Source organism: Thalassophryne amazonica, chromosome 2 (genome assembly GCF_902500255.1).
Source record: "Thalassophryne amazonica chromosome 2, fThaAma1.1, whole genome shotgun sequence".
In the NCBI taxonomy this organism is placed as follows: Eukaryota; Metazoa; Chordata; class Actinopteri; order Batrachoidiformes; family Batrachoididae; genus Thalassophryne; species Thalassophryne amazonica.
The window spans coordinates 12,971,532-12,998,204 of NC_047104.1; positions in this window are offsets into that span (position 1 = coordinate 12,971,532).

A 26,673-nucleotide genomic window follows, 5' to 3' on the forward strand; every position below is an offset into this window, starting at 1 on the left:
TTCACATCATCTGTGAAGAGAACACCTCTCCAACGTGCCAAACGCCAGCGAATGTGAGCATTTGCCCACTCAAGTCGGTTACGACGACGAACTGGAGTCAGGTCGAGACCCCGATGAAGACGACGAGCATGCAGATGAGCTTCCCTGAGACGGTTTCTGACAGTTTGTGCAGAAATTCTTTGGTTATGCAAACCGATTGTTTCAGCAGCTGTCCGAGTGGCTGGTCTCAGACGATCTTAGAGGTGAACATGCTGGATGTGGAGGTCCTGGGCTGGTGTGGTTACACGTGGTCTGCGGGTGTGAGGCTGGTTGGATGTACTGCCAAATTCTCTGAAACGCCTTTGGAGATGGCTTATGGTAGAGAAATGAACATTCAATACACGAGCAACAGCTCTGATTGACATTCCTGCTGTCAGCATGCCGATTGCACGCTCCCTCAAATCTTGCGACATCTGTGGCATTGTGCTGTGTGATAAAACTGCACCTTTCAGAGTGGCCTTTTATTGTGGGCAGTCTAAGGCACACCTGTGCACTAATCATGGTGTCTAATCAACATCTTGATATGGCACACCTGTGAGGTGGGATGGATTATCTCAGCAAAGGAGAAGTGCTCACTATCACAGATTTAGACTGGTTTGTGAACAATATTTGAGGGAAATGGTGATATTGTGTATGTGGAAAACGTTTTAGATCTTTGAGTTCATCTCATACAAAATGGGAGCAAAACTAAAAGTGTTGCGTTTATATTTTTGTTGAGTGTATATATGAAGGTTTGATGAGATGTGCAAAAATCAGTGTAGGGTTTCAGAACACACCCCTGACGAATGTCAGTTTTCACCTGATTAAAAAACTTCTTTGATGGAGAAAATTAATACTTCAAAGTTTCTGTAATCACCCTGAGGGCTCACCACCCACACGGGGAACCGCTGGGATCGGGTGCACTGTCCCATAGGTAGCAGTGAAAGTTGAGGGCCTTGATGGACCAAACCCATGTGGCAGAGTAATATACGAGGTCTGTGAGAAAAGTATCCGACCTTTTTATTTTTTTCAAAAACCATATGGATTTGAATCACGTGTGATTGCATCAGCCAAGCTTGAACCTTCGTGCGCATGCATGAGTTTTTTCACGCCTGTTGGTTGCGTCATTCGCCTGTGAGCAGGCTTTGTGTGAGCAGTGGTCCACCCCTCTCATCAGATTTTTATTGCGAATAAATGTCTGAACGATTTGGAGCTTTGCTGCATCAATTTTTTTCCAGAAACTGTGAGAGACCTCCAGGTGGACACCGTTCGGAAAATTAATATGGCTTTCAGGGACGATTTTATGGGGATTATACAGATTAACCCCAACATGCCCCAACATGTCCTGGAAGGCTTCATCACGGCGTTGCTTTGCGCCATGCGGCTCCACCACGATGCGCGGTGGAGCCGCTCCTCTTTCCATGACAAAAACTCCTGTAACAGTGGAATGTGCCGTTCATTTCTAAACTGGACGCTGTCTTGATCCGGTATGTCGTCTGACTAGCACAGGAGTTGTGAAAAGACGTGGACATCAGCACTTTTTCAGCACATTAAGACAGACGAGTGGAGGAGTTCCGCGCGTCGCAGTGGAGCCGCATGGCGCAAAGCAACGCCATGATGAAGCCTTCCAGGACATGTTGGGGCATGTCCAGCTCATGCGCAATCACAATCGGATAATCACATGACTGAAAAGCAACCGGAATCCATCTGAAATCCACCTCAAAGCCGTCCTGTGAGACCAACACTGAGGTGGTTTTGTCCTGCGTAATGAACGGCTCTGTGCCGCGTCCCTTCGCTTTTCTTTCCATGAAAAAAACTCCTGTAACAGTGGAATGTGCCGAAAAAGTGCTGATGTCCACTCCTTCTGCCTTTTTGTGAAAGTCAGTCGAGGTCCTGGATCAACAAAGCCTTCATGTTGGAAATGATCTGGTTGTTTCAGCGGGGTCTGAGCATGTCGATCGGCGTTGGGAGCGTGTCACGCTCTCAGCAGTTGTGGGCCGTCCTTAAAGCGGCAGTAACACTCCTTAATCTGTACAATACCCATAAAATCGTCCCTGAAAGCCATATTAATTTTCCAAACGGTGTCCACCTTGAGGTCTCTCACAGTTTCTGGAAAAGAATTGATGCAGCAAAGCTCCAAATTGTTCAGACACTTATTCGCAATAAAAATCCGACGAGAGGGGTGGACCACTGCTCACACAGAGCCTGCTCACAGGCGAATGACGCAACCGACAGGCGTGAAAAAACTCACGCATGCGCACGAAGGTTCAAGCTTGGCTGATGCAATCACACGTGATTCTAATCCATATGGTTTTTGAAAAAAATAAAAAGGTCCAATACTTTTCTCACAGATCTCGTATATATATTTTTGTATTATGCCAAACCCTTGTTACCGTTGTTGAAAATCAAGCCCGATTTCCCTGGATCCATAACTCAGGAAAGACACGTTGCTTGGTTCAAGTCCAAGGCAGGCTGGTCTCAGATGGCTGCAGGCAAAAGACAAAAACATCTTAAAATACAGCTTCCTTTTGGGATAAATTAAGAATTGAAAATATACTATTTTATATTTCTTAATAAGTCTTTGTTTTATGCCAAACTCTGTTACGTTTGTTGAAAATCAAGCCCAGTTTCCCTGGATCCACGACTCATGAAAGAAGCATTGCTTGGTTCAGGTCCAAGGCAGGTTGGTCTCAGATGGCTGCAGGCAGGCAGAAGAAAAACACTTCTTAAAATACTGCATCATTTTGGTATAAATTAAGACTTGAAAAATATGTTATTTTAAATTTGGTAATAAGTTTTTGTTTTATGTCAAACTCTGTTACTTTTGTTGCAAATCAAGCCCAGTTTCCCTGGATCCACAACTCATAAAAGAAACATTGCTTGGTTCAGGTTCAAGGCACGCTGGTGTCCAATGGGTGCTAGTAGAAGGAAAGGCACAGTAAAAAATGTTGTTGGCATGATTTGAAAAATGTTTACATTTTAAAAACGTCATTGAATTTGCAAATACACCTGGATGCTGCATTCCTAACTATGCAAAACAAGGACAGTGTCTGTCAAATGCAAAAAATAACATATCTTGTGCCTATAGATATGCCTTCTTGGATACGCAATTTGGGGTTTGTCCACCAGAGTGTACAACATTCTGGGAGGAACATCCAAATAGGAGACGTTTACACATGCAACATGATTCATCAAACTCATAAGGACAATTATTGGGTGAAGCTAGCATCTGCATTTTTTGATTATGAAATTAGTTTGAAAACTTGAGTTGAAGTGATTACACTGACAGTTTGGTGTTCCAGCACAAAGGCTCCACAGAATTAAAACAAAACCAAAAAAAATCCCAATCAAACAAACAAATAATAAAATCATTGCAAACATCAGGCGCACAGTGCATACAGAAAATATTCACAGCACTTCACATTTTGTTATGTTACAGGCTTATTCCAAAAGGGTGTAAATTTTTTTTCCTCTCAAAATCTTACTCACAGAACCCCATAATAACATGACAAAAGTTTTTTTAATTAGTATTATTATTTGCAAATTTCTGAAAAATAAAAGTGTTCAACACTTTGCTTAATACTTTGTTGATGCGCTTTTTTTTCCAGGAATTACAGCCTCAAGTCTTTTTGAATATGATGCCATAGGCTTGTCGCCGTTATTCATTTATAAATTCATTTCGAGCAATGTAACAGAATACATGAACCTAGTACATATTAAACAATCAGATACATTTCATTTTTGCTCGAAAAGAAGTGGGAAGAAGAAAACTTATTGAATCCCACCCCTATCTTACATTAATACATAACTTAAACTATATTTGACTTTCAATTTCCATATCAGTTGAGAAAAACAAAAAAACACACACACACAAAAAACAAAACAAAATAACACACCAAAATAAGAAACAAGTCATTCACATCAAAAATACTGATAACTAAATGAAGAGTAGATTAGTAAATACAATAAATGTTCATATAAGAAATGACAAGCTACATACCAACAATGGTAAGAACAATGTTACAACAATGGTAATACAATAGAAAGAACTCACATACCAACGATGGTAAGGAAACTTCAGGTATCAAACACAACACTGATACAGACAAGTGCACAACAAGACATTTAAACTCTACTATGACTGTATTCTGACCAAACTGCATTTTTATACAAGGACTTAAATTTGTGTAGATCCAGAGCATTCCACATTTTGACCCCACATACTGTCACACGAAAACTTTTACGAGTGGTTTGTACCTTAGGTAAAATAAAAATTCCATTACCTCTCAGATTATGAATCTTCTCTTTGTGAGAAAAGAATTTTTGCACATTTTTTGGAAGCTGATTATTGAATGCTTTAAATAACATAATTACAGTACAGTATTTTACAAGGTCATGAAATTTTAATAATTTGGACTGGATAAAAAGATCATGGGTGTGCTCATGAAACCAACCTTATGAATAATCTGCATGGCTCTTTTTTGCAATAAGAATAGCGGATTTGTTGAACATTTATAGTTATTGCTGCATATTTTGACACAGTATGTGAAATAGGGGAGAACCAGAGAACAATATAAAATATGGAGTGCTATTTGGTCAAGGAACTGCTTAGCTTTGTTTATAATAGAAAGATTCTTAGATATTTTAGTTTTTATGTGCCTGATATGGGCTTTCCATGATAATTTGCTATCCATAGTTACACCAAGAAATTTGTTTTCTGATACATTTTCAATTTGTACACCATCAATAATAATTTGAAATTAATTTCTATGTTTATAATTACCAAAAATCATAGCTTTTGTTTTACTTAGATTTAACAGTAATTTATTGGTGTCCATCCATTTCTTTAATTTATTCATTTCCATATTCACAGTTTCCAGAAGCTCTTTATAATCTAAACTACTATTGAAGATGTTTGTGTCATCAGCAAAGAGAATTAGCTTTAAAAATTTTGATGCATTGAATATATCATTAATGTAAAGATTGAACAAAATTGGACCCAGCACTGACCCCTGGGGGACACCACCGGTAATACCAAGATGTTCAGATGCGTAATCTCCCATTTTCACATACTGTACCCTTCTGGTCAGATAATTTCGTATCCAATTCCCTGCTACTCCTCTGATTACATAATTTCCAAGTTTGCCAATCAAAATTGAGTGGTTAATCGTATCAAACACCTTTTTAAAATCAATAAAGATACCAACTGCATATTTATTATGGTCCAGAGCATTCCTTATTTCTTTTACAGCCTCCATTATTGCCATAGAAGTAGTTCTTTGGACCTAAAGCCATATTGACTTTCATTTATTATTTGATTTTTGTTAATAAAATTTTCAAGCCGAAAAGTGAATAATTTTTCCAAAATGTTTGAAAACTGAGGGAGGTGTTGTGTGGCTGGGGGGGCCTGGCTGCCTTTTGTTTCTGTTTTCTGTCCTGTCTTTTGTTTTTCCTTCCAGGTGGCTTGCATTTGGGACTGAGTGGCTGTGTAGCTGAGTTTATCAGGACCTCACCCTGATCACCTGAGGCAGGACTCACAGCTGTGGTGCATCTACAATGGATTGGAACATGGTGGCATTTAAGACTGGAGTACACAGTGTGTATTTGCCAGAGACTCGACCTTGTGACCAGACAGGTGAGATCGTCGTCTCGGGAGCCATCTCATCATCAGTGGATGCAGAGAACGTCCAGGTTTGATGCACGGTCTGTGAAAGAGGAGAGGGTGAGGTCTCACGCTCGTCAGCACACTTCCTGAGGTACGTTAGATTTTGTGACTAACATTTATACAGTCAGTAAATGTGGTGTCCCTCACACCTTATTATATTGAGCTGTATGTTGGTCGTTTAAATCAGCTTCCACTGTAGTGGAGTTTTGTGAACTGGATGTTCCATGCCTGCAGGGTGGGAAGCTGATTAGTAATTAAGCCAGGAAGTGTTTGCTGTTTGTGCACCTTTGAGCGTTCTCTCTGTGTGTTGAGTGTGGACTCACATAATGATTCCTTCTTTCACAGACTCGGTTTGTCGCGGCCACCTGGGGGGTGTCGGCGGGGTCCTTGGGTCCGAACCAGTTCTGGCTCCGGACCGTTAGCGCTGCTGGGAGCGCACCGCAATCCACCACGCCAGACCGCGCACTTTTATATTTTTCACAGCACTGTTATGTTCATTAAACTCTGTTATCCTTTGTACCGTGCTCTGCTTATTTTATACTGGGTCCTTCAAACGCTGGTCGGTTCTCCGGGCTGCGTCCGACACATAACAGGAGGAGGGAGATTGGACGATAATTGGTAAAAGTGTGTTTGTTTCCATTTTTAAATAATGGTATCACTTTTGCTATTTTCATTTTGCTAGGAAAACAACCAGACTGGAAAGACAATTTGCAAATATGAGTGAATGGAATTACAATATTGTCAACAATTCTCTTTACTAAAGATATGTCAATACCATCACAATCTGTGGAATATTTACTTTTACATTTGAGAATTACTTCTTTTACTTCCTGTTCATTGGTTGCAGAGAGAAACATTGAAAATGGATTCTTAATCATAGTGTCATTTGCTAAGGGCTGAAAAAAAAAAAGGTTAAAATTGTTAACTATGTTTTCCATATCATGCTTATATCCACTTATATTTTAAAAATAGTTGGGGTACTCAGTTTTTGTTGAGCCCTGTTTAATAATACCATTTAGTATCTCCCATGTCTTCTTTATATTGCTTTTGTTATCATACAGCATTTGTTTAAAATATAACTGCTGAGCATTTCTAATTATATCAGTCAATTTGTTTTTGTATGTCATATCTGAGTTCAGCATCTTGAGTTTTAGATATGATAAACAATTTGTACAGATTTTGCTTTTTTTTACACGCATTCAATATTCCTTTTGTAAGCCAGGGGCTATTAATTGATTTCTTCTTTATACAGTATTCTTTGACTGGACAGTATTTGTTATACAAGGAGATAAAAGTCTTCAGAAAAATGTCATAAGCTTGATGTACATTTGTTTCAGAGATAATTGAACTCCAGTCCTGATCTTTAAGAGCGTTGTTGAAAGCATCAGTGTTTTCTTCTGTTCTTATTCGCTTAAAAGTCACCTTCTTTGTTGTGAAAGTGTAGGAACACGGACCCACAACAGGGGGCGCAAATGAACGGACAATGGAGAAGGTAAATAACAAGGTTTTACTGTTGTGAAACGTGCACAACCAATACAACAATTGACAATTTGACGTTAAGCCGAATTCCACTGGTGTCGTGTGGGCAGGCTCGAAGGTAGGAGACGTCCGTCCAAGTCGAACCGGAACCACCCAGATTTCCTCTGCCATCGAACCCTGGAAGTACTGGAACCGCCAAGTCCCGAATTCCCAGGTGGCCACTGCCTCCGCTCGTCGGATCCGGTACTGCTGGCAAGAGAACAAACACACAGGTGTGGATGCGGCTGCACCCAGTAACACAGAGAGGGGAGAAGCCGTCTCCACCTCACGTCACAATACTGCAGGAAGGTGAGTACTTATCTGAAGCAACGGCTTTTAGTAGACAGCTGTCCTGCAATGCTCAACAAGAAAGGCAATATAATACAGCAGAGAATCGTTACCTCTATCTTAAGGCGATATCTCGGCACTGAGGTGGAGACGCCGTCCTGGTGATATACCTCCGTGCTGAGTGGAGTCAGCTGTGTCCAGTGATGGGTGACAGCTGTCACCCTGGCTGCTCTCGTAAGGCGGCAGCGCCCTCTGGTGCCTGGAGCCCGCACTCCAGGCAGGGCGCCCTCTGGTGGTGGTGGGCCAGCAGTACCTCCTCTTCAGCGGCCCACACAACAGGACCCCCCCCCTCAACGGGCGCCTCCTGGCGCACGACCGGGCTTGTCCGGATGGCGACGGTAGAAGTCGGCCAGGAGGGCCGGGTCCAGGATGAAGCCCCTCTTCACCCAGGAGCGTTCTTCGGGGCCGTACTCCTCCCAGTCCACCAGGTACTGAAAACCCCGGCCCATTCGACGGACGTCGAGGAGCCGGCGCACGGTCCAAGCCGGTTCCCCGTCGATGATCCGGGCAGGAGGTGGTGCCGGACCCGGGGTGCAGAGGGGTGAGGTGTGATGGGGTTTTATCCGGGAGACATGAAACACTGGATGAATCCGCAGCGAGGCCGGAAGCCGGAGCCTCACTGCGGCGGGATTGATGACTTTGAGAATTTTGAAGGGACCGATGTATCGTTCTTGGAGTTTCGGGGAGTCCACTTGAAGGGGAATGTCCTTGGTGGACAACCACACTTCCTGCCCAGGATGATACTTGGGGGCCGGGGCCCGCCGCCGGTCTGCATGTTTCTTCGCCCTCGTCCGGGCCTTCAATAAAGCAGAGCGGGCGGCACGCCACACCCGACGGCACTTCCGTAGGTGGGCCTGGACCGAGGGCACACCGACCTCTCCCTCAACCACCGGAAACAAGGGGGGCTGATACCCCAAGCACACCTCGAACGGGGAGAGGCCGGTGGCTGATGACACTTGACTGTTGTGGGCGTACTCGATCCAGGCCAGGTGGGTACTCCAGGCCATCGGGTGCGCGGCTGTCACACAGCGTAGTGTCTGCTCCAGTTCCTGGTTGGCCCGCTCTGCTTGCCCGTTGGTCTGGGGGTGATACCCGGACGAGAGGCTGACCGTGGCCCCCAGTTCCCGGCAGAAGCTCCTCCAAACGTGTGAGGTAAACTGGGGACCGCGATCGGAGACGATGTCTGATGGTATCCCATGCAGACGGACGACGTGGTGGACCAGGAGGTCCGCTGTCTCCTGGGCCATTGGTAGCTTCGGGAGGGCCACGAAGTGGGCCGCCTTGGAGAAACGGTCCACTATCGTGAAGACGACGGTGTTTCCCTGGGACGGCGGGAGACCCGTGACAAAGTCCAGGCCGATGTGGGACCAGGGGCGATGAGGCACGGGCAGCGGCTGTAGCAGCCCTGAGGTCTTTCGGTGGTCGGCCTTGCCCCTGGCGCAGGTGGTACAGGCCTGGACGTAGTCCCGGACGTCGGCCTCCAGGGACGCCCACCAGAAGCGCTGCCGGACGACTGCCACGGTCCTTTGCACCCCAGGGTGACAGGAGAGCCTAGAACCGTGACAGAAGTCCAGCACCGCCGCTCTGGCTTCCGGTGGGACGTAGAGTCTGTTCTTTGGTCCGGTGCCGGGGTCCGGGTCACGGGTCAGGGCCTCCCGGACGGTCTTCTCCACGTCCCAGGTGAGGGCGGCCACGATAGCGGACTCCGGGATGATGGGATCCGGGGGATCCGACGGTTCCGTTCTGACTTCGTCTTCGTGTACCCGGGACAATGCATCCGATCTTTGATTCTTGGTCCCGGGACTTTAGGTAATCCGGAAGTCAAAACGCCCAAAGAACAGTGACCAGCGGGCTTGCCTGGGGTTCAGCCGCTTGGCGGTCCTGATGTACTCCAGGTTCCGATGGTCAGTGAAAACCGTGAATGGCACGGCTGTTCCCTCCAACAGATGTCTCCACTCTTCGAGGGCCTCTTTCACTGCAAGGAGTTCTCGATTGCCGACGTCATAGTTCCGTTCGGCCGGGGTCAACCTGCGGGAAAAATAGGCACACGGGTGAAGGACCTTATCGGTCTTCCCGCTCTGGGAGAGCACCGCTCCTATCCCTGAGTCCGAGGCGTCCACTTCAACCACTAACTGGCGGCTAGGGTCGGGCTGCACCAGAACTGGTGCAGACGAGAAGCGCCGTTTCAACTCCTTGAACGCGGCTTCGCACCGATCCGACCAGGTGAAGGGGACTTTTGGTGAGGTCAGGGCTGTCAGGGGGCTAACAACCTGACTGTAGCCCTTAATAAACCTCCTGTAGAAATTAGCAAAGCCGAGGAACTGTTGCAGCTTCCTACGGCTTGTGGGTTGGGGCCAATCTCTCACCGCCGCAACCTTGGCCGGATCAGGGGCGACGGAGTTAGAGGAGATGATGAACCCCAAGAAGGACAAAGAAGTGCGGTGGAACTCACACTTCTCGCCCTTCACAAACAGGCGGTTCTCCAACAACCGCTGTAGGACCTGACGGACATGCCGGACATGAGACTCAGGATCCGGGGAAAAGTTGAGTATATCGTCTAGGTACACGAAGACGAACCGGTGCAGGAAGTCCCGCAAGACATCGTTTACCAACGCTTGGAAAGTCGCGGGAGCATTAGTGAGACCGAACGGCATGACCAGGTACTCAAAATGACCTAACGGGGTGTTAAATGCCGTCTTCCATTCGTCTCCCTTCCGGATCCGAACCAAATGATACGCATTCCTAAGATCAAGCTTGGTGAAGATTCTGGCTCCATGCAAGGGGGTGAACACTGAATCCAACAAGGGCAACGGGTATCGGTTGCGAACCGTGATTTCGTTCAACCCCCTGTAATCAATGCATGGACGAAGCCCGCCATCTTTTTTACCCACAAAAAAGAAACCAGCACCCATCGGGGAGGTGGAATTCCGGATCAACCCGGCAGCTAATGAGTCCCGGATGTAGGTCTCCATTGATTCGCGTTCCGGCCGTGAGAGGTTGTACAGTCTACTGGACGGGAACTCACTGCCTGGAACCAAATCAATGGCACAATCATACGGGCGGTGGGGAGGAAGCGTGAGAGCCAGATCCTTGCTGAACACGTCTGCAAGGTCATGGTACTCCGCCGGCACCGCCTTCAGATTGGGCAGGACTCGGACCTCCTCCTTAGCGTGGGAGCCGGGAGGAACCGAGGAACCTAGACACTCCCGATGGCAGGTCTCGCTCCACTGTACCACTACCCCGGACGGCCAATCGATCCGGGGATTGTGCTTTAGCATCCAGGGAAAACCCAGAACCACACGGGAGGTGGCTTGAGTCACAAAGAACTCGATCACCTCCCGGTGGTTACCTGACACCACCAGAGTTACTGGTGGTGTCTTATGCGTGATCGGTGGGAGTAGGGAGCCATCTAGTGCCCGAACCTGTACAGGCGAGGTAATAGCCACCAGAGGGAGCCCTATCTCCCTGGCCCATCTACTGTCTAGCAGATTCCCCTCAGAGCCCGTGTCCACCAGTGCTGGGGCCTTCAGGGTTGAATCCTCATACAGGATCGTGACTGGGAGTCGTGTGGCAATGTGGGTGTGTCCCACGTGAATGTTTCGGCCCACCCCTGGCCCAGTCTCTAGGGGCGGGCGTTGGAGTTTAACCGCTCGGGGCAGTCGCTTGCAAGATGCTCACTCGAGCCACAAACAAAACAAGCTCCGTAGGCCCGCCTCCTTTGTGCTCCAGGTGCCCTAAATGTTGCCCTGCTCGTGTCCATAGCTTCGTCAGCAGGGGGAGCCGTAGGCGCACGGAGCGCAGGAACAGAGGAGCGTGGGGAGGGCGGAGCTTGGTCGGAACCGGAAGGGAGAGGGACGACGCGTGCCTGGCCACGCCCTTCGCCTCGTTCCCGACGGCGTTCTTCTAGCCGGTTGTCGAGTCGTATGACTAGATCGATGAGCCCATCTAAGTCCCGCGGTTCGTCCTTCGCCACCAGGTGCTCTTTTAGGACCAGTGACAGTCCGTTTACAAAGGCGGCGCGGAGGGCAGTGCTATTCCAGCCGGATCTCGCCGCCGCGATGCGGAAGGCGACTGCATAGGCAGCTGCGCTCCGACGCCCCTGTCTCATTGACAGTAGCACGGTTGAAGCGGTCTCTCCTCTATTGGCGTGAGTTCTGCTCCCAGAGCGCTGTAGCCCAAGCGCGTGCCTCCCCACGAAGCAGGTTTATTACATAAGCTATTTTGCTAGCGTCAGTCGCGTACATCACGGGACGCTGTGCGAAGACGAGCGAACACTGCATCAAAAAATCTGCGCACGTCTCCACACAGCCTCCGTACGGTTCTGGAGGGCTTATGTATGCTTCTGGGGACGGAGGGAGGGGCCGTTGAACGACCAGTGTAACGTCACTATCACGCGCAGGATCCACGGGAGGGAGAGCCGCAGCGGCGCCCGGAGGGCGCGCTTCCACTTGTGCGGCGAGAGCCTCCACCCTGCGGTTTAGGAGAACATTCTGCTCGGTCATTAAATCCATCCGAGTGGTGAAAGCGGTGAGGATCCGCTGCAACTCACCGATTACCCCTCCCGAAGACGCTGACGCGCCCTGTTCTTCCATTGGCCGTTCAACAGCCGGTTGACGCCCCTCGGGATCCATGACGCTGGCCGAGATATCCTGTTGTGAAAGTGTAGGAACACGGACCCACAACAGGGGGCGCAAATGAACGGACAATGGAGAAGGTAAATAACAAGGTTTTACTGTTGTGAAACGTGCACAACCAATACAACAATTGACAATTTGGGGTTAAGCCGAATTCCACTGGTGTCGTGTGGGCAGGCTCGAAGGTAGGAGACGTCCGTCCAAGTCGAACCGGAACCACCCAGATTTCCTCTGCCACCGAACCCTGGAAGTACTGGAACCGCCAAGTCCCGAATTCCCAGGTGGCCACTGCCTCCGCTCGTCAGATCCGGTACTGCTGGCAAGAGAACAAACACACAGGTGTGGATGCGGCTGCACCCAGTAACACAGAGAGGGGAGAAGCCGTCTCCACCTCACGTCACAATACTGCAGGAAGGTGAGTACTTATCTGAAGCAACGGCTTTTAGTAGACAGCTGTCCTGCAATGCTCAACAAGAAAGGCAATATAATACAGCAGAGAATCGTTACCTCTATCTTAAGGCAATATCTCGGCACTGAGGTGGAGACGCCGTCCTGGTGATATACCTCCATGCTGAGTGGAGTCAGCTGTGTCCAGTGATGGGTGACAGCTGTCACCCTGGCTGCTCTCGTAAGGCGGCAGCGCCCTCTGGTGCCTGGAGCCCGCACTCCAGGCAGGGCGCCCTCTGGTGGTGGTGGGCCAGCAGTACCTCCTCTTCAGCGGCCCACACAACATTCTTATCCTCTTTGACCTTATTGAGCTTGCAGTCACACAGAGTAAAAACAGGTAAATGATCAGTGATGTCACATAGTAGTAAGCCACTAAATGTAGGAACCCCAATATTATTAGTAAAGATATTATCAATCAAAGTAGCACTGTGTGATGTTATTCTACTTGGTTTAGTAATTGTGGGATACAGAGACAAACTGTACATTGTGTCTAAAAAGTCGTCTGTTGCTTTATGTCTAGATGGATTCAGAAGGTCAATATTGAGATCACCAGAGATGAATAATTGTTTATGGTTGAAAGTTGAAAACCTTTCTTCCATAATTTTAGTAAAACTATCAATATTTGATCCAGGTGAAAGATACACACAACTTACTATGACATTTTTCTGCTTTCCATTACAAATTTCAATAGTTACACATTCCATAATGTCATCTATCGCAAAAGACATGTTATCAATAACCTTGTATATTAAGGATTTGTGGATAAGTAGTGCTACTCCACCTCCTGTTTTGGTTTCTTTATTTATATTCCTTAGCTCATAACCATCAAGACTAAAATTTATATCTCTGTCATTGCTAATCCAGGTTTCTGTAATTGCAATAATACTGAATGGGAAATTAAAATTGTGCAAATAATCTTTAATAGAACTAAAATTGGTGTACATACTTCTGCTATTGAAATGTATTATTGATAGCTTCCCCTGGGAGTTTATGTTTTTGTTGTATTGATATTGACTGAGATAATTAGTTACAAACAACAGAGGAAAGAAATTGTTGTCAGGGTCTATATCAAGTAGATCATCATGTGTGTTATATTCCAGGTAATTAAAAGTTTCCAGTTCCATTTGTTTGTGTTGTAGTATTCGCTGTAGCTTACTTAAGTCATTGTTGATTGGTGGTGCAGGCATAATTAATGTTAGAGTCTAGAGTCTTGTATTACCTTATTTGGGGCATTTTTAAATATATTTGTCCAGCTCCTCTGCCCTTCTCACCACCATCACTCTGGCATTCTCTGGGCTCCCGTTCAGTTTAATGAAAACTTTACAGTTTGATACCCAGGTGTGCTGAATCTTCTGCTGCTTTTTGAGTTGTCTTGCTTTCTTTGCAATGTCCCCATTCTGTTTAGTTAAGTGTTCATTAATAAAGACGTTAGTTCCTTTCAATTTGCGACCTTGTTTTAGCAGAGCCATTTTGCATTTTCGGTTGACAAACCTTAGGATGACAGCAGGTCTCTCGTTCCTGGAGGGCAGCGGGTGACAGGCTTCGATGTGCCATTATCTTTGGGCTGTTTTGCCCATTCCTCTTTGCAGCACCTCTCAAGCTCCATCATATTGGATGGAGAGTGTTAGTACACAGCCATTTTCAGATCTCTCCAAAGATGTTCAATCAGATTCAGGTCTTTGGCTGGGCCAGTTGTCCTGAATCCACTCCTTTGACATCTTGGCTGTGTGCTGAGGGTCATTGTCCTGCTGAGAGATGATCCATCACCCCAGTCTGAGGTGAAGCGTGCTGTGGAGCAGGTTTTCATCCAGGATATCTATGTACATTGCTGCATTCGTCTTTCTCTCAATCCTGACTAGTCTTCCAGTTCCTGCCACTGAAAAACATCCCCACAGCATGATGCTGCCACCACCATGCTTCACTGTAGGGATGGTGCCTGGTTTCCTCCAAACACGAAGCCTGGTATTCACGCAAAATTATTCAATCTTTGTGTCATCAGACCAGAGAATTTTGTTTCTCATGGTCTGAGAGTCCTTCAGGTGCCTTTTTGGCAAGCTCCACGTGGGCTGCCATGTGACTTTTACTAAGGAGTGGCTTCCGTCTGGCCACTCTACCATACAGGCCTGATTGGTGGATTGCTGCAGAGATGGTTGTCCTTTTGGAAGGTTCTCCTCTCTCCACAGAGGAATGCTGGAGCTCTGACAGTGTGACCATCGGTTCTTGGTCACCTCTCTGACAAAGGCCCTTCATCCTCCGATAGCTCAGTTTAGACAGACAGCCAGCTCTAGACAGAGTCCTGATGAATCCAAACTTCTTTTATTTATGGATGATGGAGACCACTGTGCTCATTGGGACCTTCAAAGCAGCAGAAATGTTTCTGTAGCCTTCCCCAAATTTGTGCCTCCTGTCTTGGAGGTCTACAGACAACTCCTTTGACTTCATGCTTGGTTTGTGCTCTGACATGCACTGTCAGCTGTGGGACCTTATATGTAGACAGGTGTGTGTCTTTCCAAATCATGTCCAACCAACTGAATTTACACCAGGTGGACTGCAATTAAGCTGTTGAAACATCTCAAGGATGATCAGTGGAAACTAGAGGCACCTGAGCTCAATTTTTAGCTTCATGGCAAAGGGTGTGAATTCTTATCTACATGGATGGATAGATGGATGGATAGATGAGATTTATTGTCATTGTCATTACAAGTACAACAACAACAAGATTACGTCCACACTCAAATTGCCACAGACAAGATACAGCAATGAATCCACAGTTATTACTTGTTTACCGTAATAATGGCACACATCAGAATTAAAGACAACACATATACATTTGACATTGTTTATGTGCACTAAACTTGAAACAGTCTGTTTTCCAAATTGAGGTGATGTGAGTGTGTGCAGCAACATGTCGTTGCGCCGCCGCTAGCTTGGGGGGAATAGGGGCCTACCACAGTTAAAACTGCACAGCCACTCCATTCCCCGGATGGAGTGGTGTGAGCGGGGGCCGGGATGGGGTGGTGGATGGGGACAGGTGGGGGGGGGGGGGTAGGGACGATGTGGAGCATGCTTCAGTCTCTTGTCCTTGTGTGAGTCAGTTGTTTTTCTGTCCATGTGGGAGTTAGAGAAGATAACGGGCAGCTGAATGTTCACCAAGGCCATAGACATTCTTCTGGAGGAAAACAACGGGGCATTTTATCTTTCTCTGATAAGCCTGCCGTGTTTGTGGTTGAGCAGTGAAAAACACTTTTACAGTCTCACATGAACAAACCAGATCCCTATTATGAATATTCCCCGGTCTCTGAAATCTTCATCTACATCTGCAAGGTGCACATTTGCTCCGAGATGCCATCCAATTTGCATCTGAGTTAATGCAGTCTGAGAATGCATTGCCTTGCCTATCTCATTAATCATGATGGACAAGTGAGGGGTCGTGGTTCTGGTGGCAGCCGTCTTGTCAATTTTCCGGTAGGTCAGGGCATCACATAAGCCAATAAGTACCAGCCCTCCTACTATGAAACCAAATATAAATAAATCCTCGATGTCCTCCACAGAGAATGGCGCAAAGCATGTGACTCACCACACCTCTCAGGCATCGAGAACATAGCCCGCAGGGTAAGTTCCATCTGGGCATGCAGGGTCCCCGTCCCTGATCTTCTTGTAGAAAAAATGGTGTCAATAGCATTCAGAGACCAGCTGATCAATTCCATGGTAAATCCAATATAGTTTGAAGAATTCACAGTCTGGTGAAATAGGGACTTTGAAGGTTGGAGCAGAGATAAGTTTTAGTGATTAGCAGAGATTAGTTTTTTATTTTTAATAAATTAGCAAAAATCTACCCCCCCCCCCCCCCAACTTTTATTCATATTATCATTATGGGGTTTTGTGTGTAGAATTTTGGGTGGAAACAATGAATTTAATCCATTTTGGAAAAAGGCTGTAACATAAAATGTATAAAACATGAAGTGCTGTGAATACTTTCTGGATGCACTGCATTTAACTTCGCTTTGTGCTTGTTTCTTTCACAATAATGGTCTCCACGTGTAACAGGTGGACCACCCACCTACCCACATATCCGACTGTCGGTGGTTGGCTCTCACTGTGGTATTGTATCACTTCCTGTTCCGGAGCACAGCGGTGCTTTGCTGTATCTGTTAGCTGTTTAATCTGCGTAGTTAGATTGATCTAGATAAGTAGATAACGATTTTTTTCACAGTGTAATCTTCAAATGCCTTAACTAAAGCACTCCCTCTGCTGAATCACCTCTAAATTATTTACACATTATTCACTTTGTGTGTTTTTAGGAATCCGCTAGCTTAGCACAGCTACTAGCTCTTAGCTGGTTTAGCATGGCGGCTTCTCCTGTCTCTCCTACACTTTTCTGCTCTGGGTGTGAAATGTTTAGTTATTCCTCGGCCTCCTTTAGCAGTAATGGTACTTGTAATAAGTGTAGCTTATTCGTAGCTTTGGAGGCCAGGCTGGGCGAATTGGAGATTCAGCTCTGCACCTTGGAAAATCCTACAGCTAGCCAGGCCCCTGTAGTTGGTGCGGACCAAGGTAGCTTAGCTGCCGTTAGCTGTCCCCCAGCAGATCCCGAGCAGCCAGGAAAGCAGGCCGGCTGGGTGACTGTGAGGAGGAAGCGTAGTCCTAAACAGAAGCCCCCTGTACACAACCAACCCGTTCACATCTCTAACCATTTTTCCCCACTCTGCGACACACCCACCAAGGAACAAACTCTGGACATTGGCGACTCTGTTTTGAGAAATGTGAAGTTAGCAACACCAGCAACCATAGTCAATTGTCTTCCGGGGGCCAGAGCAGGCGACATTGAAGGAAATTTGAAACTGCTGGCTAAGGCTAAGCGTAAATTTGGTAAGATTGTAATTCACGTCGGCAGTAATGACACCCGGTTACGCCAATCGGAGGTCACTAAAATTAACATTGAATCGGTGTGTAACTTTGCAAAAACAATGTCGGACTCTGTACTTTTCTCTGGGCCCCTCCCCAATCGGACTGGGAGTGACATGTTTAGCCGCATGTTCTCCTTGAATTGAATCTGCTTCCTTGGGACCAGGAAGCAGAGTTGTAGTCTTACACACCTCTCTCTGCAGCTTCTCTCCCCCTGCCATCTCCCCAATACCCCATCCCCGTAGAGCCGGTGCCTGCTCCCAGACCACCAACAACCAGTAAAAATCTATTTAAGCATAAAAATTCAAAAAGAAAAAATAATATAGTACCTTCAACTGCACCACAGACTAAAACAGTTAAATGTGGTTTATTAAACATTAGGTCTCTCTCTTCTAAGTCCCTGTTACTAAATGATATAATAATTGATCAACATATTGATTTATTCTGCTTGACTCTTAGTCTTGTCCATCCAAATTGGAAGTCCCAAAAACCAGTTTTATTTGTTGTTATCTATTGTCCACCTGGTCGTTACTGTGAGTTTCTCTGTGAATTTTCAGACCTTTTGTCTGACTTAGTGCTTAGCTCAGATAAGATAATTATAGTGGGCGATTTTAACATCCACATAGATGCTAAGAATGACAGCCTCAACACTGCATTTAATCTATTATTAGACTCAATTGGCTTTTCTCAAAATGTAAATGAGTCCACCCACCACTTTAATCATACTTTAGATCTTGTTCTGACTTATGGTATGGAAATTGAAGACTTAACAGTATTCCCTGAAAACCCCCTTCTGTCTGATCATTTCTTAATAACATTTACTTTAATGGACTACCCAGCAGTGGGGCATAAGTTTCATTACAGCAGAGGTCTTTCGGAAAGCGCTGTAACTAGGTTTAAGGATATGATTCCTTCTTTGTTATATTCTCCAAAGCCGTATACCAACACAGTGCAGAGTAGCTACCTAAACTCTGTGAGATAGATTATCTCGTCTATAGTTTTACATCCTCATTGAGCACAACTTAGGATGCTGTAGCTCCTCTGAAAAAGAGAGCCTTAAATCAGAAGTGCCTGACTCCGTGGTATAACTCACAAACTCACAGCTTAAAGCAGATAACCCGTAAGTTGGAGAAGAAATGGCATCTTACTAATTTAGAAGATCTTCACTTAGCCTGGAAAAAGAGTCTGTTGCTCTATAAAAAAGCCCTCCGTAAAGCTAGGACATATTACTACTCATCACTAATTGAAGAAAATAAGAACAACCCCAGGTTTCTTTTCAGCACTGTAGCCAGGCTGACAAAGAGTCAGAGCTCTATTGAGCCGAGTATTCCTTTAACTTTAACTCGTAATGACTTCATGACTTTCTTTGCTAATAAAATTTTAACTATTAGAGAAAAAATTACTCATAACCATCCCAAAGACATATCGTTATATTTGGCTGCTTTCAGTAATGCTGGTATTTGGTTAGACTCTTTCTCTCCGATTGTTCTGTCTGAGTTATTTTCATTAGTTACTTCCTCCAAACCATCAAACATGTCTATTAGACCCCATTCCTATCAGGCTGCTCAAGGAAGCACTACCATTAATTAATACTTCGATCTTAAAGGTGATCAATCATAGTTGGCTATGTACCACAGGCTTTTAAGGTGGCAGTAATTAAACCATTACTTAAAAAGCCATCACTTGACCCAGCTATCTTAGCTAATTATAGGCCAATCTCCAACCTTCCTTTTCTCTCAAAAATTCTTGAAAGGGTAGTTGTAAAACAGCTAACTGATCATCTGCAGAGGAATGGTCTATTTGAAGAGTTTCAGTCAGGTTTTAGAATTCATCATAGTACAGAAACAGCATTAGTGAAGGTTACAAATGATCTTCATATGGCCTCAGACAGTGGAGTCATCTCTGTGCTTGTCCTGTTAGACCTCAGTGCTGCTTTTGATACTGTTGACCATAAAATTTTATTACAGAGATTAGAGCATGCCATAGGTATTAAAGGCACTGCGCTGCGGTGGTTTGAATCATATTTATCTAATAGATTACAATTTGTTCATGTAAATGGGGAGTCTTCTTCACAGACTAAGGTTAATTATGGAGTTCCACAAGGTTCTGTGCTAGGACCAATTTTATTCACTTTATACATGCTTCCCTTAGGCAGTATTATTAGAAAGCATTGCTTAAATTTTCATTGTTACGCAGATGATACCCAGCTTTATCTATCCATGAAGCCAGAGGACACACACCAATTAGTTAAACTGCAGGAATGTCTTACAGACATAAAGACATGGATTACCTCTAATTTCCTGCTTTTAAATTCAGATAAAACTGAAGTTATTGTACTTGGCCCCACAAATCTTAGAAACATGGTGTCTAACCAGATCCTTACTCTGGATGGCATTACCCTGACCTCTAGTAATACTGTGAGAAATCTTGGAGTCATTTTTGATCAGGATATGTCCTTCAATGCGCATATTAAGCAAATATGTAGGACTGCTTTTTTGCATTTGCGCAATATCTCTAAAATTAGAAAGGTCTTGTCTCAGAGTGATGCTGAAAAACTAATTCATGCATTTATTTCCTCTAGGCTGGACTATTGTAATTCATTATTATCAGGTTGTCCTAAAAGTTCCCTGAAAAGCCTTCAGTTAATTCAAAATGCAGCTAGAGTACTGACGTGGACCAGAAGGAGAGAGCATATTTCACCCATATTGGCCTCTCTTCATTGGCTTCCTGTTAATTCTAGAATAGAATTCAGAATTCTTCTTCTTACTTATAAGGTTTTGAATAATCAGGTCCCATCTTATCTTAGGGACCTCATAGTACCATATCACCCCAATAGAGCGCTTCGCTCTCAGACTGCAGGCTTACTTGTAGTTCCTAGGGTTTTTAAGAGTAGAATGGGAGGCAGAGCCTTCAGCTTTCAGGCTCCTCTCCTGTGGAACCAGCTCCCAATTCAGATTAGGGAGACAGACACCCTCTCTACTTTTAAGATTAGGCTTAAAACTTTCCTTTTTGCTAAAGCTTATAGTTAGGGCTGGATCAGGTGACCCTGAACCATCCCTTAGTTATGCTGCTATAGACTTAGACTGCTGGGGGGTTCCCATGATGCACTGAGTGTTTCTTTCCCACTGTTGCCAAGTGCTTGCTCACAGGGGGTCGTTTTGACCGTTGGGTTTTTCCGTAATTATTGTATGGCCTTGCCTTGCAATATAAAGCGCCTTGGGGCAACTGTTTGTTGTGATTTGGCGCTATATAAATAAAATTGATTTGATTTGATTTCTCTTTTTGCTCTGTATGCACCACTCTGCATTTAATCATTAGTGATTGATCTCTGCTCTCTTCCACAGCATGTCTTTTTCCTGATTCTCTCCCCTCAGCCCCAACCAGTCCCAGCAGAAGACTGCCCCTGCCTGAGCCTGGTTCTGCTGGAGGTTTCTTCCTGTTAAAAAGGAGTTTTTCCTTCCCACTGTCGCCAAGTGCTTGCTCATAGGAGGTCGTTTTGACCGTTGGGGTTTTCTGTAATTATTGTATGGCTTTTGCCTTACAATATAAAGCGCCTTGGGGCAGCTGTTTGTTGTGATTTCGCGCTATATAAATAAAATTGATTTGCTTTGACTTACTGGTATTTTGTGCGAAATAAAGACACATAGTGGCCGATTTATTTTAATTTTACATTCATGCCCATGAACATGCAGGCCACTGTGGTTTGTCTTTTTTGCTTGCAATAATCCCTGCATTTCTGCACTAGTAATTAGCCTCTGTGCATCTTTCATGTTCATTAAAGGTAAATTAGTGTCCAGTTTGTCCTTCTGACTGCAGCAAGTGGAAACATTTAGTTTTGTGTGGCTGCTGCTTCCACAGGCAGTGACGGAGGAATTTCTGTCAACTTTTCATTGAAAATAATAGAACGTGGTTTTCTGTCTGCCAACATGTGAATACAGCATTATTGATCCTCTTCTCACCTCTGAGATTTGGTCTGGATGTCATGGTGCCCCCACACACTTTTGTTAGATGGTCCTCCCTCTGTATTCATAGCAGAAGTCACACCTTCACACAAACACAACAGATTAGCAGCTATCAGTCAATAACTGACTGACAAATGAGAAACACAAATCTAGAAATGAACCAACGGAGCATTAATATCAGCGCAACAATCAATCAATCATCCCTAGCTGCATGAAAGCCTGTTTCTGTATGTCTGGTGGCTAATGAGTCTAATCCACACACAGAACTCTGCAGCACGTTGCAGAGATATGACTGAGTTCTTTGTCTGCAGTTGATCTGGACCTGCACAGTTCATGCTTCTGTCATGCTGAAGCAGTGCTCCTTTCTTTAAATGTGAGACTGTCTTAATGGATGAGGCTTCACATGGCAGTGTTGTCCTCAGCAAGAGTTTCTGTGGTGGCGATGTCAATAACTGGAAGACAGTCAGTCCTGTTTGTCTGTGCTGTGACAGGAAGCTGCTGAGAAAACACTGAGGAATGTGACCAGGCAGCCGAGATGCTTATAAGAAACAGAGTTTGTCAACCAAGAAATGAAAGAAATACTGAGTGTCTCTTTCCTTTTTTTTTTAGGGTTTTTTGGCCCCCACAATTAAGAACAGAACATTACCTGAGACAAGTGATAAAAATAAATAAATACATGTTGTATATGTAATAGTTAAGATAACATAAAAAAACAGATTAACCTTGTGTCAGAACCAGTTCCCGAGATTTTCTACACTCCTATACTTTAAAAGACAAAATATTCTTTGACCACGTGTCATCCCCTGTTAAAAAGGTCCATTTTCATTTGTAAAGATGCAGTCATTTTTTCCATCATATATAGCTGTTTTAGCCTCTGTTTCCATTCAGCTGCCGTTGGTGACTTCACATTCTTAATAACAACAACAATAATGATTTTCTTGGCAGTCACCAATAAATACTTAAAATATATCTTTGGTCAGCAGTAAAAACGTCAATCAATGTAACACATAATAAATAAAGCTGTGCATTTGAAGGGACTTCTCTTTTAACAATTTTTTTCAGTCACTTTTTTGATGTTTTTCCAGTACTCAAAAATGACTAGACAGTCCCAGAATATGTGCATGATCCCCTACACTCAAAAAACTGAGACACTGGATGAATGTAATTCAATTATGAGCAGGATTTCCATCTCATAAATATTTGTAGCCCCAACTCAAAAAAAGTGCATCCATGCAAGATAATTAAATTTAGTTGGGACTACATATATTTATGAGATGGAAATCCTGCCCATATTTGAATCGAGTTCATTCAATGAGTCATTTGTTTGAGTGATACATTAAAAAAAAAAAAAACTGAGTCATTGGCTTGGATTCCACCTAATAAATATAGGTAGTGCATGGATGTGTTTTATGAGTTGGGGCTACATATATTTATTAGATGGAAATCCTGCACATAATTGAATTGAGTTCATCCAAAGAGCCATTTTTGAGTGTATTATGCCACAATATCTCTAGCACAAAGCTGCTGAGGAATCCTTTACAAAATTTGGAATAACCAAAGGGGTATAAAAATATCAGATTTTGAGTTTCCAGTCAAACTGATTCCCTTATGACTGCTGTTACAGAGTTTATCCCACAGTTGCTCTTCTATTACCGCATTAGATTCCAATTCCCATTTTTCCTTGACATTGTATGTATTCTGAAATAGATGTGTTGAAAGTCTTTTATAGAGATGGGAGATATGTTTGCTTACCGGAAGATGTTTTTCTAAAATTGTAATGAAATATTGTTCGATACCATTTGGGATTTTGCCAATTCTCTCTTTTTCTTTAGGATTTGGAATCAATCAATCAATCAATTTTATTTATATAGCGCCAAATCACAACAAACAGTTGCCCCAAGGTGCTTTATATTGTAAGGCAAGGCCATACAATAATTACGTAAAAACCCCAACGGTCAAAACAACCCCACTTGGCGACAGTGGGAAGGAAAAACTCCCTTTTAACAGGAAGAAACCTCCAGCAGAACCAGGCTCAGGGAGGGGCAGTCTTCTGCTGGTACTGGTTGGGGCTGAGTGAGAGAACCAGGAAAAAGACATGCTGTGGAGGGGAGCAGAGATCAATCACTAATGATTACATGCAGAGTGGTGCATACAGAGCAAAAAGAGAAAGAAACACTCAGTCCTGCAGTTTAGCTAATTGGTGTGTGTCCTCTGGCTTCATGGATAGATAAAGCTGGGTATCATCTGCGTAACAATGAAAATTTAAGCAATGCCATCTAATAATACTGCCCAAGGGAAGCATGTATAAAGTGAATAAAATTGGTCCTAGCACAGAACCTTGTGGAACTCCATAATTAACCTTAGTCTGTGAAGACGATCCCCCATTTACATGAACACATTGTAATCTATTAGATAAATATGATTCAAACCACTGCAGCGCAATGCCTTTAATACCTATGGCATGCTCTAATGTCTGTAATAAAATTTTATGGTCAACAGTATCAAAAGCAGCACTGAGGTCTAACAGAACAAGCACAGAGATGAGTCCACTGTCTGAGGCCATAAGATCATTTGTAACCTTCGCTAATGCTGTTTCTGTACTATGATGAATTCTAAAACCTGACTGAAACTCTTCAAATAGACCATTCCTCTGCAGATGATCAGTTAGCTGTTTTACAACTACCCTTTCAAGAATTTTTGAGAGAAAAGGAAGGTTGGAGATTGGCCTTTAATTAGCTAAGATAGCTGGGTCAAGTGATGGCTTTTTAAGTAATGGTTTAATTACTGCCACCTTAAAAACCTGTGGTACATAGCCAACTAATAAAGATAGATTGATCATATTTAAGATCGAAGCATTAAATAATGGTAGGGCTTCCTTGAGCAGCCTGGTAGATGTTGATGGTTTGGATGAAGTAACTAATGAAAATAACTCAGACAGAACAATCTGAGAGAAAGAGTCTAACCAAATACCGGCATCACTGAAAGCAGCCAAAGATAACGATACGTCTTTGGGATGGTTATGAGTAATTTTTTCTCTAATAGTTAAAATTTTGTTAGCAAAGAAAGTCATGAAGTCATTATTAGTTAAAGTTAAAGGAATACTCGGCTCAATAGAGCTCTGACTCTTTGTCAGCCTGGCTACAGTGCTGAAAAGAAACCTGGGGTTGTTCTTATTTTCTTCAATTAGTGATGAGTAGTAAGATGTCCTAGCTTTACGGAGGGCTTTTTTATAGAGCAACAGACTCTTTTTCCAGGTTAAGTGAAGATCTTCTAAATTAGTGAGACACCATTTCCTCTCCAACTTACGGGTTATCTGCTTTAAGCTGCGAGTTTGTGAGTTATACCACGGAGTCAGGCACTTCTGATTTAAAGCTCTCTTTTTCAGAGGAGCTACAGCATCCAAAGTTGTCTTCAATGAGGATGTAAAACTATTGACGAGATACTCTATCTCACTTACAGAGTTTAGGTAGCTACTCTGTACTGTGTTGGCATATGGCATCAGAGAACATAAAGAAGGAATCATATCCTTAAACCTAGTTACAGCGCTTTCTGAAAGACTTCTAGTGTAATGAAACTTATTCCCCACTGCTGGGTAGTCCATCAGAGTAAATGTAAATGTTATTAAGAAATGATCAGACAGAAGGGAGTTTTCAGGGAATACTGTTAAGTCTTCAATTTCCATACCATAAGTCAGAACAAGATCTAAGATATGATTAAAGTGGTGGGTGGACTCATTTACATTTTGAGCAAAGCCAATTGAGTCTAATAATAGATTAAATGCAGTGTTGAGGCTGTCATTCTCAGCATCTGTGTGGATGTTAAAATCGCCCACTATAATTATCTTATCTGAGCTAAGCACTGAAAGCACTGAAAATTCACAGAGAAGCTCACAGTAACGACCAGGAGGACGATAGATAACAACAAATAAAACTGGTTTTTGGGACTTCCAATTTGGATGGACAAGACTAAGAGTCAAGCTTTCAAATGAATTAAAGCTCTGTCTGGGTTTTTGATTAATTAATAAGCTGGAATGGAAGATTGCTGCTAATCCTTCACCTTGGCCCGTGCTACGAGCGTTCTGGCAGTTAGTGTGACTCAGGGGTGTTGACTCATTTAAACTAACATATTCATCCTGCTGTAACCAGGTTTCTGTAAGGCAGAATAAATCAATATGTTGATCAATTATTATATAATTTACTAACAGGGACTTAGAAGAGAGAGACCTAATGTTTAATAGACCACATTTAACTGTTTTAGTCTGTGGTGCAGTTGAAGGTGCTATATTATTTTTTCTTTTTGAATTTTTATGCTTAAATAGATTTTTGCTGGTTATTGGTGGTCTGGGAGCAGGCACCGTCTCTACAGGGATGGGGTAATGAGGGGATGGCAGGGGGAGAGAAGCTGCAGAGAGGTGTGTAAGACTACAACTCTGCTTCCTGGTCCCAATCCTGGATAGTCACGGTTTGGAGGATTTAAGAAAATTGGCCAGATTTCTAGAAATGAGAGCTGCTCCATCCAAAGTGGGATGGATGCTGTCTCTCCTAACAAGACCAGGTTTTCCCCAGAAGCTTTGCCAATTATCTATGAAGCCCACCTCATTTTTTGGACACCACTCAGACAGCCAGCAATTCAAGGAGAACATGCGGCTAAACATGTCACTCCCAGTCCAATTGGGGAGGGGCCCAGAGAAAACTACAGAGTCCGACATTGTTTTTGCAAAGTTACACACCGATTCAATGTTAATTTTAGTGACCTCCGATTGGGGTAACCGGGTGTCATTACTGCCGATGTGAATTACAATCTTACCAAATTTACGCTTAGCCTTAGCCAGCAGTTTCAAATTTCCTTCAATGTCGCCTGCTCTGGCCCCCGGAAGACAATTGACTATGGTTGCTGGTGTTGCTAACTTCACATTTCTCAAAACAGAGTCGCCAATAACCAGAGTTTGATCCTCGGCGGGTGTGTCGCCGAGTGGGGAAAAACGGTTAGAAATGTGAACGGGTTGGCGGTGTACACGGGGCTTCTTTTTAGGGCTACGCTTCCTCCTCACAGTCACCCAGTCGGCCTGCTTTCCCGGCTGCTCGGGATCTGCCAGAGGGAAACTAACGGCGGCTAAGCTACCTTGGTCCGCACCGACTACAGGGGCCTGGCTAGCTGTAGAATTTTCCACGGTGCG